The sequence below is a fragment of the Hemiscyllium ocellatum genome, unplaced genomic scaffold (genome assembly GCF_020745735.1).
Source record: "Hemiscyllium ocellatum isolate sHemOce1 unplaced genomic scaffold, sHemOce1.pat.X.cur. scaffold_1828_pat_ctg1, whole genome shotgun sequence".
NCBI lineage: Eukaryota > Metazoa > Chordata > Chondrichthyes > Orectolobiformes > Hemiscylliidae > Hemiscyllium > Hemiscyllium ocellatum.
In genome coordinates, this window is record NW_026867889.1 from 58616 (window position 1) to 71072 (window position 12457).

The following is a 12457-nucleotide window of genomic DNA, read 5'->3' on the forward strand; positions in this document are numbered from 1 at the left end:
TTGGTCTCCATCTGCCACGTATTTTCCCAGTAATTTCACTTGTCTCAGTCACTTTGGAGTTTTTTTTTACATCCCCCTCACCCACTTACATGCTGTCATCGTTCAGTGCTGTCAGCAGAGTTGGGGATATTGTATTTGAGCCCCTCAACCAAAAACATGGTGTGTATTGGGAATAGCTGGGGCCAAAGCCATGATCCTTGCTATATCCTACCAGTCTTCCATTAAAAAAAAACATTGTTTTATTCCTACTCAGTGTTTCCAGCCAGCTCTCCCATTCTAAAACCATGACCATATATTAGCCTCGGTCCCACAGGGTTCGAATTCGCACAAGAGGCTTGGGGCTTGATCAAAACACTTTCTGAAATTCCACTCGTATTGCATTGATAGCTTCTCCATAATTTTGCTAAAAGCCACTTTCTCAAATATGGCTCCCATTTCATAAATCTCTGTTGACTTTGTCGATGCCCATTAATGTCAGTCCAATACTTTCTTTAAACTGGTTAGTTGCTAATTTCATTATATTCCCTTTTTCTCACCAGAATAAAGATCCCTAGTATTGCTAGGAAGCTTTCTTTTTTGTTTTGTTTTCATCTGTGGAGGCAGAACTGAAGCATTTTGTCCATAGTTCTGCTATTTCCCGGTCCTCAATTATCTGGTATCAAACTGTAAGAAAGCTGCACATTTCTTTCTCTTAATTTTACCATTGACATATTTTCAGAAAATATTACAAGTTCTGTCTTATAAACTTTGAGAAGATATTCTTAAGAAACCTATCAATTCCTATTTTAAGGTACTCAGGATTGACCTTCCACAGACATACAATCACACCAGCAAAGATGCTGTATCATCAGAAATACAGCACGGTCTAAATGAGGCCCATTTGCCAACACAATACCCATAGCCGTAAATCTTGAGGCATTTCAAGTGCACTACCGTGTATTTTCTAATGGTTTTGAGGTTACCATGACAACTCCCCTCTCAAGCATTGCATTTCAGACCCCAACAAACTCTGGGTGAAAAGCAATTCTCAAATCCTCACTAAACCGCAAACCCTTCACGTTATCAATGTGGGCCTTTGACTAAAAGGAACAACTGCTGTCCATCCACCCTGTAATTTTATGCGCCTGAATTACGTCCCCCTCAGCCTCCTCTCCACCAATCTAAACAAGTAAAGCTTATCCAGCTTCTCTGTATAGCTGATATGCTCCATCCAAGGGAACATCCTGGTGAATCTCCTTTGCATCCCCTCCAGTGCAGTCACATCCTTCCTGTAATGTTATTCACAGAACTACACACAGTATTCCATCTTGGCATCACCAAAGTTCCGCATAGCTCATATAATCTGTGCCTCAATGAATCAAGGTTATGTTTATAGTCCCCTACGCTTTCCCAAATTGTGTATTAACTGGTCCATCACATTCAGGGATGTGTGGAGAAGCACCCTCTGACCTTCCTAGTGTGCTGCCATTCATTTAGTCCTCCCCTGTCTGGTTCCTTCTTCCAAAGTGTATCACCTCATATTTATCAGGGTTACATTCCATCTGCCATTGAACTTGCCAGCTGACCATTCAATCTGTATCTTCCTGTAACTTAAGGCCTTCCTCCTCACTGCCAACCAACCGGCCAATCTGCGTATCAAACCCAAACTAGCTTATCACACTCCTCACCCCTCGTCCATATTCACAGCTACATTATTTTTTGAGTACTACAAATATTAAAGTTGAAAATCACACAACATCAGGTTAGAGTCCAACAGGTTTGTTCGGAGGCACTAGCTTTCGAAGCGCTACTTCTTCATCAGATGATTGTGTGCTTTGATGAAGAAGCAGCGCTTCGAAAGCTAGTACCGCTGAATAAACCTGTTGGACTATAATCTGGTGTTATGCGATTTTTAGCATTGTCCACCTAGTTTAACACCAGCAACTCTGAATCACAAACAATAAGGGACACAGCACTGAACCCTATGGTATACATGAGACACTGGTCTCCAGTCACACAAGCAGCCGTCTACCACCACCTTCTGCGTCTTACCACTAAACATCATTTGGATGCAATTTGGCAAGTCACTAATCAGTCCGACCTGTTCCCTGGTTGTTCTGATTCCTGGCCACATTTGTGCAATATCTGGAAATTCTCCCTAACTTGCGCTGCCAGCTGGTTTCCATGCCCCGTGTGAGTGAGTCCCCTACGCGTGCAGAATTTCCTCCTTATTGCAGCCTTAAATGGTCTGCCCTTTATCCTGCCATTATTTCCCTTGAATGTGGATTAGACAGCCGGAGAAGCATTCTGTTAATTTCCAACTTGTCATATATCTTGTGACTTTATATATTTCACAGGGACCCATCTCTTATTCTTTGAAACTCTAGAGAACGCAGGCCGAGTTTCCTCATCACGCAATCTCGCCAATTGAAGGATTAAACTGGAGAATGTCCATTGAACTTCCTCTGTCGTCAGTATATTCTTTCTTAGATTTGGTCACCAAAACTTTACTCAATGTTCCAGGTACAGTACTCAACAACACGCTGTTAAACTGCTGCAACATGTCTTTACATCTGTATTCTGACTCCCTCAAAGCAAGGCAATCCAAGCTTTTACTTATCACTTGCATATATTCCTCCAAATACCCTTCACATTCACGAACTCACTGTGTGAGTTCTTATAGAAACCCTTCTCATAATCTAAAATATGTAAATTCTACTGGTTCCCCATTATCTGTGATGTAAGAATCAACTTCAAACAATTCCAAAGCTTGTCAAGCATGATTGCCCTTTCAGAAATGCATACTGATTCTCTCCAATGTTGCTGTTAATTTCTAAATAACGAATATCACATCCTGTATAATAGATTCCAACAGTTTCCCCACAAATGTCAAGTTAATTGGTCTGCAGTTCTCCACACTATCTCTTCTTCCTTTTGTAGATGCTTGGATCACTACCGTTCATCTATAGTGCTTGGATCCAGACTTTGCAGAATGCACTTCGTAATAGAACACAGTCATCGACAGTGCAACTAATACTTCTATTAGTGGTTTATTTCTGAAGAGTTTGGTATGAAGTACATCTGGTTTGTGAAGGTTAGCAATGCTCAATCCAGCTGCATGTTCAAGTAAAGCCTTGTTACTGATATAAATTGACTTTATGTCTTTCAGTCCACAAGTCCTATATGATGACGTCATGTTTATGGGCGATTTCCTGAATCTTCCTCCACGAAGACAGATGCAAGGTAACTGGTTATTTGCTTGGCCATTTCCCTGTTATCCATAATAAGTTCGTCTCCGCTGATTGCAGATTTCCACATTTGACTATGCTTTTCTCTTTCCTTTGAAATATAGATCATAGATTTATGCAACCTTTGTGTTCCTGTTTGTTTGCATGTGTGTTCGCTTTTTGATTTCCTTACCCGTTTCATGGCCCTCTTTTCTGGATCTTAAATTCTGAGAATTTTCAGGATTCCACAATGTCTGAAATTATTCTGAAGTCACTTCCTGTGATTAATATAATCTTTAATTTATTATGCTAATCATTGTTAACTCACGTTCTCACTCTTGGGTGTTCTACCCGAAATAAATAAATATATTTTTCAGACTTTGTAGTATTTCTATAAATCTCCCGGGCCTGACCATATATATTCAGGAACACTACAGGAGGGCAGGAAAGAAATAGCGGGGGCCCTGGTTGGTACTTTTGCATCATCGGTGGCCAACGGGTGATGTCCTGGAGGACTGGAGGGTAGGGAATGCTATGCCGTTATTCAAGAAGGGCTACAAAGAAAAACCGGGGAACTATAGACCAGTAAACCTAAAATCTGCAGCAGGTAAGTTACTTGAGAAGATTCTTAGGGAGAAGATATGCATACATTTGGAAAGACATGGCCTTGTGAATGGGGGATTATGGCTCACAAGTTAGACTGCTTTGATAATGTGACCAGTAACTTTGACAAGGGCATTGTTGTATATTTAGTCAAAATGGATTTCAGTAAGGCCTTCAATAAGGTTCTACATGGTACACTGCTCTGGAAGGTTATATCACATGGAATTGAGGAGGAGCTTGCAAATTAGGCTAAAATTGGCTTGATGATAAGAAGAAGAGGGTAATCGTGGAAGGATGCTTGTCAGACTGGAGGCCTGTGATGAATGGAATGCCTCAGGGGTCGGTGCTGGGACTATATATGTGTGTGTGTGTATATATATATATATATATATATATATATACACACACACATATATATATATATATACACACACACACACACACACACACACACATATCTATGATTTAGCTGAGAATTTACAGGCATGATTTGTAAGTTTCAAGGTGACACTAAAATAGGTGGAATCGTGGACAGTGAGGAAGGTTATCAGAAATTTCAGAAATTACAGCAGTAAATTGATTAGGTGGGGAAGTGGGCCGAGAAATGGCAAATGGAGTTTAATTCAGATAAGTGTAAGTTCTTGCATTTTAGAAAGTCAAATCAAGGCAGGAGGTTCATGGTGAATGGCAGGGTCTTAAGGAGTGCAGTGGAACAGAGTGACCCTGGAATTCAGGTGCACAGTTCTCTGTAAGTGGAGACCCAGGTAGACAAGGCACTGAAAAAGGCATTTGACTCACTGGCCTTCATCAGTTAGAGCACTGAATATCGAAATTGGGGAGTTATGTTGTAGTTATACAAGATGTTGGCGAGTCCATACTTGTCACGTCATGTTCAGTTTTGTTCACTTTGCTCGAGGAAGGATGTTATTAAACTGGAAAGAGTGCAGAAGAAATTTACAAGGATGTTGCCAAGACTCAATGGTCTGAGTTATAGTGAGAGGTTGAACAAGCTTGGAGTTTTTACTTTAGAATGTATGAGGCTGAAGGGGATCTGACAGTAGTGTAAAAGATTATGGGAGGCAGTGATAGAGTGAATGCACTCAGTTTTTTTCCCCAGGATTGGGCAACCACGGACTAGAGGGCATCAAGTTAAGGTCAGAGAGGAAAGGGTAAAAGGGAGCCTGAGGGGCAATTTCTTTTACACACAGAGTGGTATGCATATGGGACGAGCTACCAGCAGAAGTGGTTAAGGCGGGTACATTCACAAAGTTTAATAAAACATTTGGGCAAGCACACAGGTAGGAAAGGATTAGAAGGATGCAGGGAAATATTTTGTTCGGAATGGACCAGTTTGGGCCGAATGGCCTGTCTCCGTGCTGTAAGACTCTGTGAGTCTAACAACCATTGTTCTCCTACTGAATGTTATATTGTACTTCCCCAATTCACTGGAGCGAACTTGACACTCTAGCCTCTCGGCTTCCATGATGTTCCAGAATGTTCAACCATTCCATATTGAATGCAGACGCATTGTAAAATACAACATATTAATGTCACTATTCCTCCAAAGCTGCTTCAGAGCATGGTTAGTAATTAGTCCTTCCGACCACACAATAAACAATAGGTGCAGGAGTAGGCCATTCTGCCCTTCGAGCCTGCACCACCATTCAATATTATCATGGCTGATCATCCTTGATCAGTATCACACAGCACCAAATCCGAAATAATCTACCTCTAGTTTGGTTCACAACATACTCTTCAACCTACCTGATATACACTTATGGAATTTATTTTTCACAACATTAGCAGTCACTTAGTTAACTCAGTTTCGATGCAACTTGACACCATCTATTATTACTGCAGAACCCACGAGTATTTGTTACTCATTCACAGGATGGGGGCTTCATTGGATAACCAGCATTTGCTGGTCATGCCAGACGGCAGTTAAGAGTAAACAGTGTTGTCTTGGACCTGGAGTGACGTGCAGGCCAGACCAGGTAAGAACAGCCAGTTTCCTTCACTAAAGGACATTAGTGAAGCAGATGAGTTTTTCCAACAATCAACAATGGATTCCTGATCATCATAAACTCTCGATACCAGATACTTATTGAATTGAAATTCCACAATCTGCCATGGCAGGATTTGAATCCATGTCCCCAGAACATTTCATGGGTCTCTAGGTTAAGAACCGAGCGATAATATCAGTATGTCTTGGCTTCCCTTTGCATATAGTTGCATATCTAATTTCCAGAGCATATGATGCAAAATATTTGCGCGACAGTTTTGGTTCAGATATATAACACAACAAGTTTGTTTCTCTTTGCTACTTGTAAGATCTACCCAAACTGATTCTGTGGAAACTGATGGACAGAACCTCTGTCGTTATTAGTGGTAGACTTGGATAAGGCATTCGGGGAGGCTCACCTCGATGCTGAGATGATCTGAAGACATGTCCAGCAATACAGGACAAGCATCAATATCCATTCCGCTCTGTCAGGATAAGTGTCACCGTATATTGTCACTGTTCCCTCACACTCACTGTATATCTGTTACAGCACCTACCCTCAACCAAGGCTCACGCTCTGTCTCCAAATAAGGCTCAAGCATGACCATTCCCGCTGCTGAATTCAGCACCTTCCTCCCCCACATTCTCTGTCCCTGATGCAATAGCCCCGTACACTAATAGCACTACATTCATACAACACTATGGACAGACGCCCTCCGGCCACCTCACCATGTCACACCTCACCTGGGAGAAAGTGAGGTTTGCAGATGCTGGAGATCAGAGCTGAAAATGTGTTGCTGGAAAAGCGCAGCAGGTCAGGCAGCATCCAAGGAACAGGAGAGTCGACCTTTCGGGCATAAGCCTCACCTACCCCAGCACTAACAGCAGGGACATCCACTCCCACCCTCACTCATTCTCTCCCTTTCTCCCATTCCAGGAGAAACAGCCTGGAATAGGACAGAAAGGGCCAAGCCGGGTGATGGAGTGCCGGATATCCGTTCCATAATCCCCCTACCATGATATGTGGGGAGGACCCTGGAGAGAGCTGGAGAGGACCAGGAAGCCTTGTGTGGAGATTCTGAAACATCCACGTCCCACCAACCGAGTAAGGAGCAATATTCAGTAAAGAACAATTCTCAATTCAAACCTACTGTCAGTTCCAAACTCATCTCTCTCACTCGCAGAAGAACAGATATCCCATTGCACAGAGATGCAGGCATTGAATTACACAGAAGTATTGGTAAATACCCCAATATACTAACATGCACAATGCATAAAAGGAGATAAGCATGCACACACATAGAAGCACACAAAGACATATACCGTCACACACAAATAGACACAAACACAGAAACACTCAGGCTGATACACAGACAGACAGACATAGTCATGCAAATACAAAACAATAACAAGCACATGGACACACACACACATATAAATGCACATTAAGACACAGACAGTAGTGCCATTAAGTCACAAATAAACACTTTTTTTTATTTATAAGGAGATCAAAGATTCTAGCGAGAAGGTAGGAGACTGATGTTGTGGAACGTATTAGAAATGACTGAATGGTATATTAGACTCGATAGGTCTAATTCTGCTCCTTTTTTAATACTCATGTGGTGTCATGCTCTTCCTGAGACAGCAGCAGCATCAGTGGTAATGTGGGAAAAGATTGGAGGGCAGAATGGTTAATGTCGATTCCTAGTTATTGTACCGAAATGGGGCAGTGATTTGACATGAGGTTAACACAGTTTTTAAAAAATGTGTCCCCCAGTGGAAGAAGGATGTCCCTTTCCCTTCACTGTTGTGCTGTCTGTGGTGTCCTCATCCTCAGGGAGCAGTGAAGACTCGGTTAATTAAGGTATTTTAGTTTGCCCTTGACTGATCTTTGCTGGACAGGAGAGTCAATGTTTATTGGGAACAGACAGGAGACAGATGGTCAGACCCACTCGGATCAGCCATGAGCATTCTGAATGGTGTCATCAAATGGCCAACTGCTGCCCCTTTCAAATGTGTTGTTCCATCAACCCACCCTCCCGGCTGTTACAGGAATATACTGCTGCCCCTACTCCATGTGTTGTTCCCTCCATCTATGCTCCCGGCCGTTAAAAGATATACCGCTGTCCCTACCCCGTGATGCAGATGTTTTTCATATTCCTGGTACATGAATCATATGAAGTCTGTCTGCAGATGCAGCAAGCGATTCGGAAGGTAAGTGGAATATTGCTGTTTGTGGCAACGGGTATTGGGTTTAATTAGTAATATTTCACTGTATCTGTACAGGGCATTGCTGAGACCACATCAGATACACTGGGGACAGTTTGGATCCTCTAAACTAAAAATAAAACTGGATACAATTCCTTTCAAAGTAGTTCAAAGATGCTTCCTTTTACTCATTCCTGAAATGAAGGCCTCTTGTTATCAGGAATTATCTGTTTGGATCTTAGATGAGAAATCTTATTGAACCACGATTTTCAGAGAAGTCGTTCAGCTGGATACATATTTTCTCTTGTTTAAGAAGACTAAAGCTAGATAATTTTTTTTTGAATGAGATGCATTGGTATTAACACAAATATTATGAAGATATCAACCCATTTTTAAAAAATTAAGCAGATGCATATGAACATCTCATCAAATCATAAAACGGGCACATTATTTTCTTTTGCTAATGAAAGGCACTGTGCACAACAACAGCAATGATGCTGCATACAACATACAGTCTATTATCATCCATTCCAGAGAATGTACATGGAAGTGCGCATGGTCCAGTTTGGTTTTCAGTTGACATTCTTGTATTTTTCTACACAGAGACGGAGAAAAATATTACTTGCTTCAGAAGCAGCAGCCAATTGGTCTCTCTCTCTCTCTCTCTCTCTCTCTGTGTTCTGCCTGAAAACAAGGCGTGAGAGCAGAAAAATCCCGAGCCATCTTTACCACTCGTAAAGGATTCCTGATGAGGATTCATAGGAATCTCTGTACAGCTCGAAGAAAAGGGAATTCAGCCAAATCCAACTGTTCCAGGAAGAAATCCGCATTCCCAGACATTTGTGTGAGCAGAATAAACTCAAAGTCAGAAAAACATTTGCGACACTCTATCATTTTACCATTTGTTCACAGTTCAACTTTATGTGTCCCAGATTTTTCTAGAAAATTACCCAGTCTGATACCGATATCATTGGACACAGCACTCAACTGGTTACATTTAAAATTTGCTTTCACCAATAGAGGAGTGGGAAAAGACATGAGTGACCCTCCAACATTGGTCAGAACACAAACAAGAGATTCTCAAAGGGTTGGTAAGGTGTGAATTCCCTTCCACAGAAGATTGTGATGCCTGGATATTTCCATGTGTTCAAAATTGTCTATTTAAGACATTTGAAAGACAAATGAATGTAGGGAAATGATACACTGACAGAAAAGTGTTGCTGAGACCTTAATCAGATCAAAGTGCATGGTAGAGCCTCACTCAGAGATGACTCAAAAATGCTTTGCTCTCTCTGATTACAACATGCAATAACAGTACATCCAGGATAATTACAGCCGTTTACTTTGAAATTACAGAAAATGAAAACATAAGGAACAGGAATAGTTAATTCGGTCAGTCAAGCCATTGTATACAATCATGACTGACCTACTGTTAGCATTTATCTTCCTTAATGGCCAGTTATTCACAATCCTGAGCTCTCTGACAGGTCAAAGATTCATGTACCACCTCTTTAAATACTTTCAGTGATGTAGCTCCCCTTACTCTCTAGTCCAGATAATTCCTGACATTGATTACCCTCTGTGAGAGAAAAACACTCTCTACACATACACCATCACCTATTGATATGAACAAGAGGTGAACACAGGGGCTCAGGAAAGAGTGAATGGCCTTGAGATCAAGGCAGTAGTTGACTGAGGATGTTATCGGGACCACCTACTTATTTGAGCTTAATGAGAATCAGGTCTAACCTTCCCCACTGGTTGGAGTCTTTCAGAGCACAAAGGAAGATGTTTGTGGTCGGTGGCCGACAATCCTCTCAGTCATCTCTTCAGGAGATCCTCAAATTAACTTGCTCAGCACAAACATCTTCAGCTCCTTCGTCAACGCCTGTATGCCCCCATTCCCGGTGCTCCCCATCTATCTCAAGATCAGAAGCAGGGTGATCACTGAAGATCACACAATATTCAGAACAATTTGTCCCCCCCTCAGCTCCTGAACCGGTCTGTGTCTATATTCAGCAAGACCCAAACAACATTCACGTTAGTGCTGTTAAAGTGTCGGTAACATTCATGTAACAGCACGGCCAGACACTGCACATTTCCACAGTTAAAAGAGGAGCTCATTCAGCACCTCAAGCTGGTTACATGGATATGTGGAAACCATTCAGCCCATCGAAATGACTGAACAAGAAGAGGGACAGCCCATTCAATCATCCTGCCTGTTCCACAGGAAGAGGAGGCATCTAGTCAGTACATTGAGCTGTTAAACAGGAACAGGCAGAGTCCAGTAAGACCCCTAAACATGTTCTATAGAACCAGGAGGAGACCATTCACCCCTCGAGACACTTACACAGGAATAGGAGGGTGTCACTGATGCTCTATCCTGGAAAACAAATGGAGCAGATACTGCACTCACAGACGGCTCACGATGTTCCTCGTGGCTCCATTGCCTGTGGGACACATTATACTGTAACCTGTTTTGCCGGCAGTGAGGAAGGAAGCCAAATGTTTTGTGCCAAGCCTCAAGGAGGCATCTTCCATCTCCAGGAAGACAGACCCATGTTCTCCGTGGGGGTCAGAAGCTGGTGGGGATAGTTAACTGTTTTAGAATGAAGGTATTGTGGCTCCTGTCGGGATGGTGGATAACGTGAAGTTCTATGTATGATCACACACCAGATACACTGTATTAATGTTGGAAGAGTTTAGGTAAAGACTGGCCCTCTCTCTCTCAATCGAAATGGGGAGTGGAGTGGAGTGAGAGGGACGTTCTCAGAGTCTTTTAAGCCATCGAGAATCATGTAAACTAAGTAAAGAAAACATGGAACTTATCACCGTATTAGTTCTGTTTGGAATATAATGAGTGACTGTCCATCCACTTACGGTTCAATGCAATCACCTCTTATTCCTTCAAAGTGCTACAGATTAACCCTCAAGCACTCCCGATGGTACAATCATCCCAACAATGAGTCTAGTGAATCTCCATTACACTCTTTCTGCCAAGAGGATTATTCCTTATAAAGGAGAGAAAATCTGTGCACAATACCATAAATACTATCTCAACAACACTCTAGGGTGGATCACACTAATTCTGTTCCCTCACCTAGATGTCTCAGCTTCTTTCCTGTGGTATAAAAAGCCATTCCTTCTCACTACACTGCGAATGATATGGTATTTTGAAGTTTCTTACATCTTTGCGTCAGTCATCACCAGAGGTGCCGATGGAGATGTATATCACGTTCAGAGGGAGACTCAATCAGAAAGAATTCACTTGAACCAGGGAATGGTCACCTACCTGAATGGAAATTACTTGCAGGAACATGGAAATCAGGCAGAGGAAGGGAGCTATCTTTCCTGTTGTTCTGCTCTCATGGGATGTGTGCAGCCCTGGTCAGGCCAACATGTTATGCTGATCTTGAACTGAGTGGCTGTTTCAGCTGTTGCACAGGATAATAAAGAGTAAACCACATTGATGTGGGTTTGCAGTCACACAGAGACCTGAACATGGAAGGATAACCCATTGCCTTCTCTACAGGACATGAGGCAAACAGATAGGCTTTTGTTTAAAACAAGTGGTGATGATTTCATTTGCATTCCATCAACTTCCTTCATGAGACACAAAAAGATTATTATTCTGTGCCGCTTGATGATGAGTCAATGACTTGACCACCATGCACTGTCTGTCCATCTGACAGATTCTGTGGAGAAGACAAATTACCCATCTCAAGTGCAAATATGTTGTGATGGAAGCATAGTTAGAAGGGACTTGAAACGGTTAAATCTGGATTTACTAAAGGCACAAATCATGGATTATTCAGCAGTTCATTGAGGCTGAGAATGTGACTGAAATATCCTGATAGTGGTCCTGGGTAGGATTGGTGAGTGGGGAGAATATGTAGAAATGTGAATATGAATGGAGAAAAAAGATAATGGAGTTTCAGAACAGTCTGGTTTCTCCTCGCGTATTGTTGAGTAAGTTGTGGATAGTAATTTGCTAGTTTTAATCAGTAAGGAATAAATTTTTTGACTGGATCTGAAAATGATGACTTCCAAATTTTAAAATTTGAATATGAACAGCAATTCAGTTCAACTCCGTTTAATGGTCAGATGGAATGACTTACCAGGAACACCAACTATAGCGAGGATGGGATAGTAACCTCCTTGAATAATCCAAAGGATATCTTCGATCCGTGATGCTAATGATATCCAAGGCTGAGAAAGATAGTAAAGACCCAAGGATAAACTCCTGTCTGTTGTAATATTCCAGTCGAAGGTTCTCACATTCTGATCCATTAATTGAACGTCCCAGTCTAATGTTCTCAGATTCTGATCTCTCCTCCTCCGTCTCTCGAGCTGCTGATCCCTGTTAGTCCAGTCGATGATGCTCCCGCCCATGCTGGGATAACACAATGAACCGAGTCCTTAATTAATAGAAGAGGCA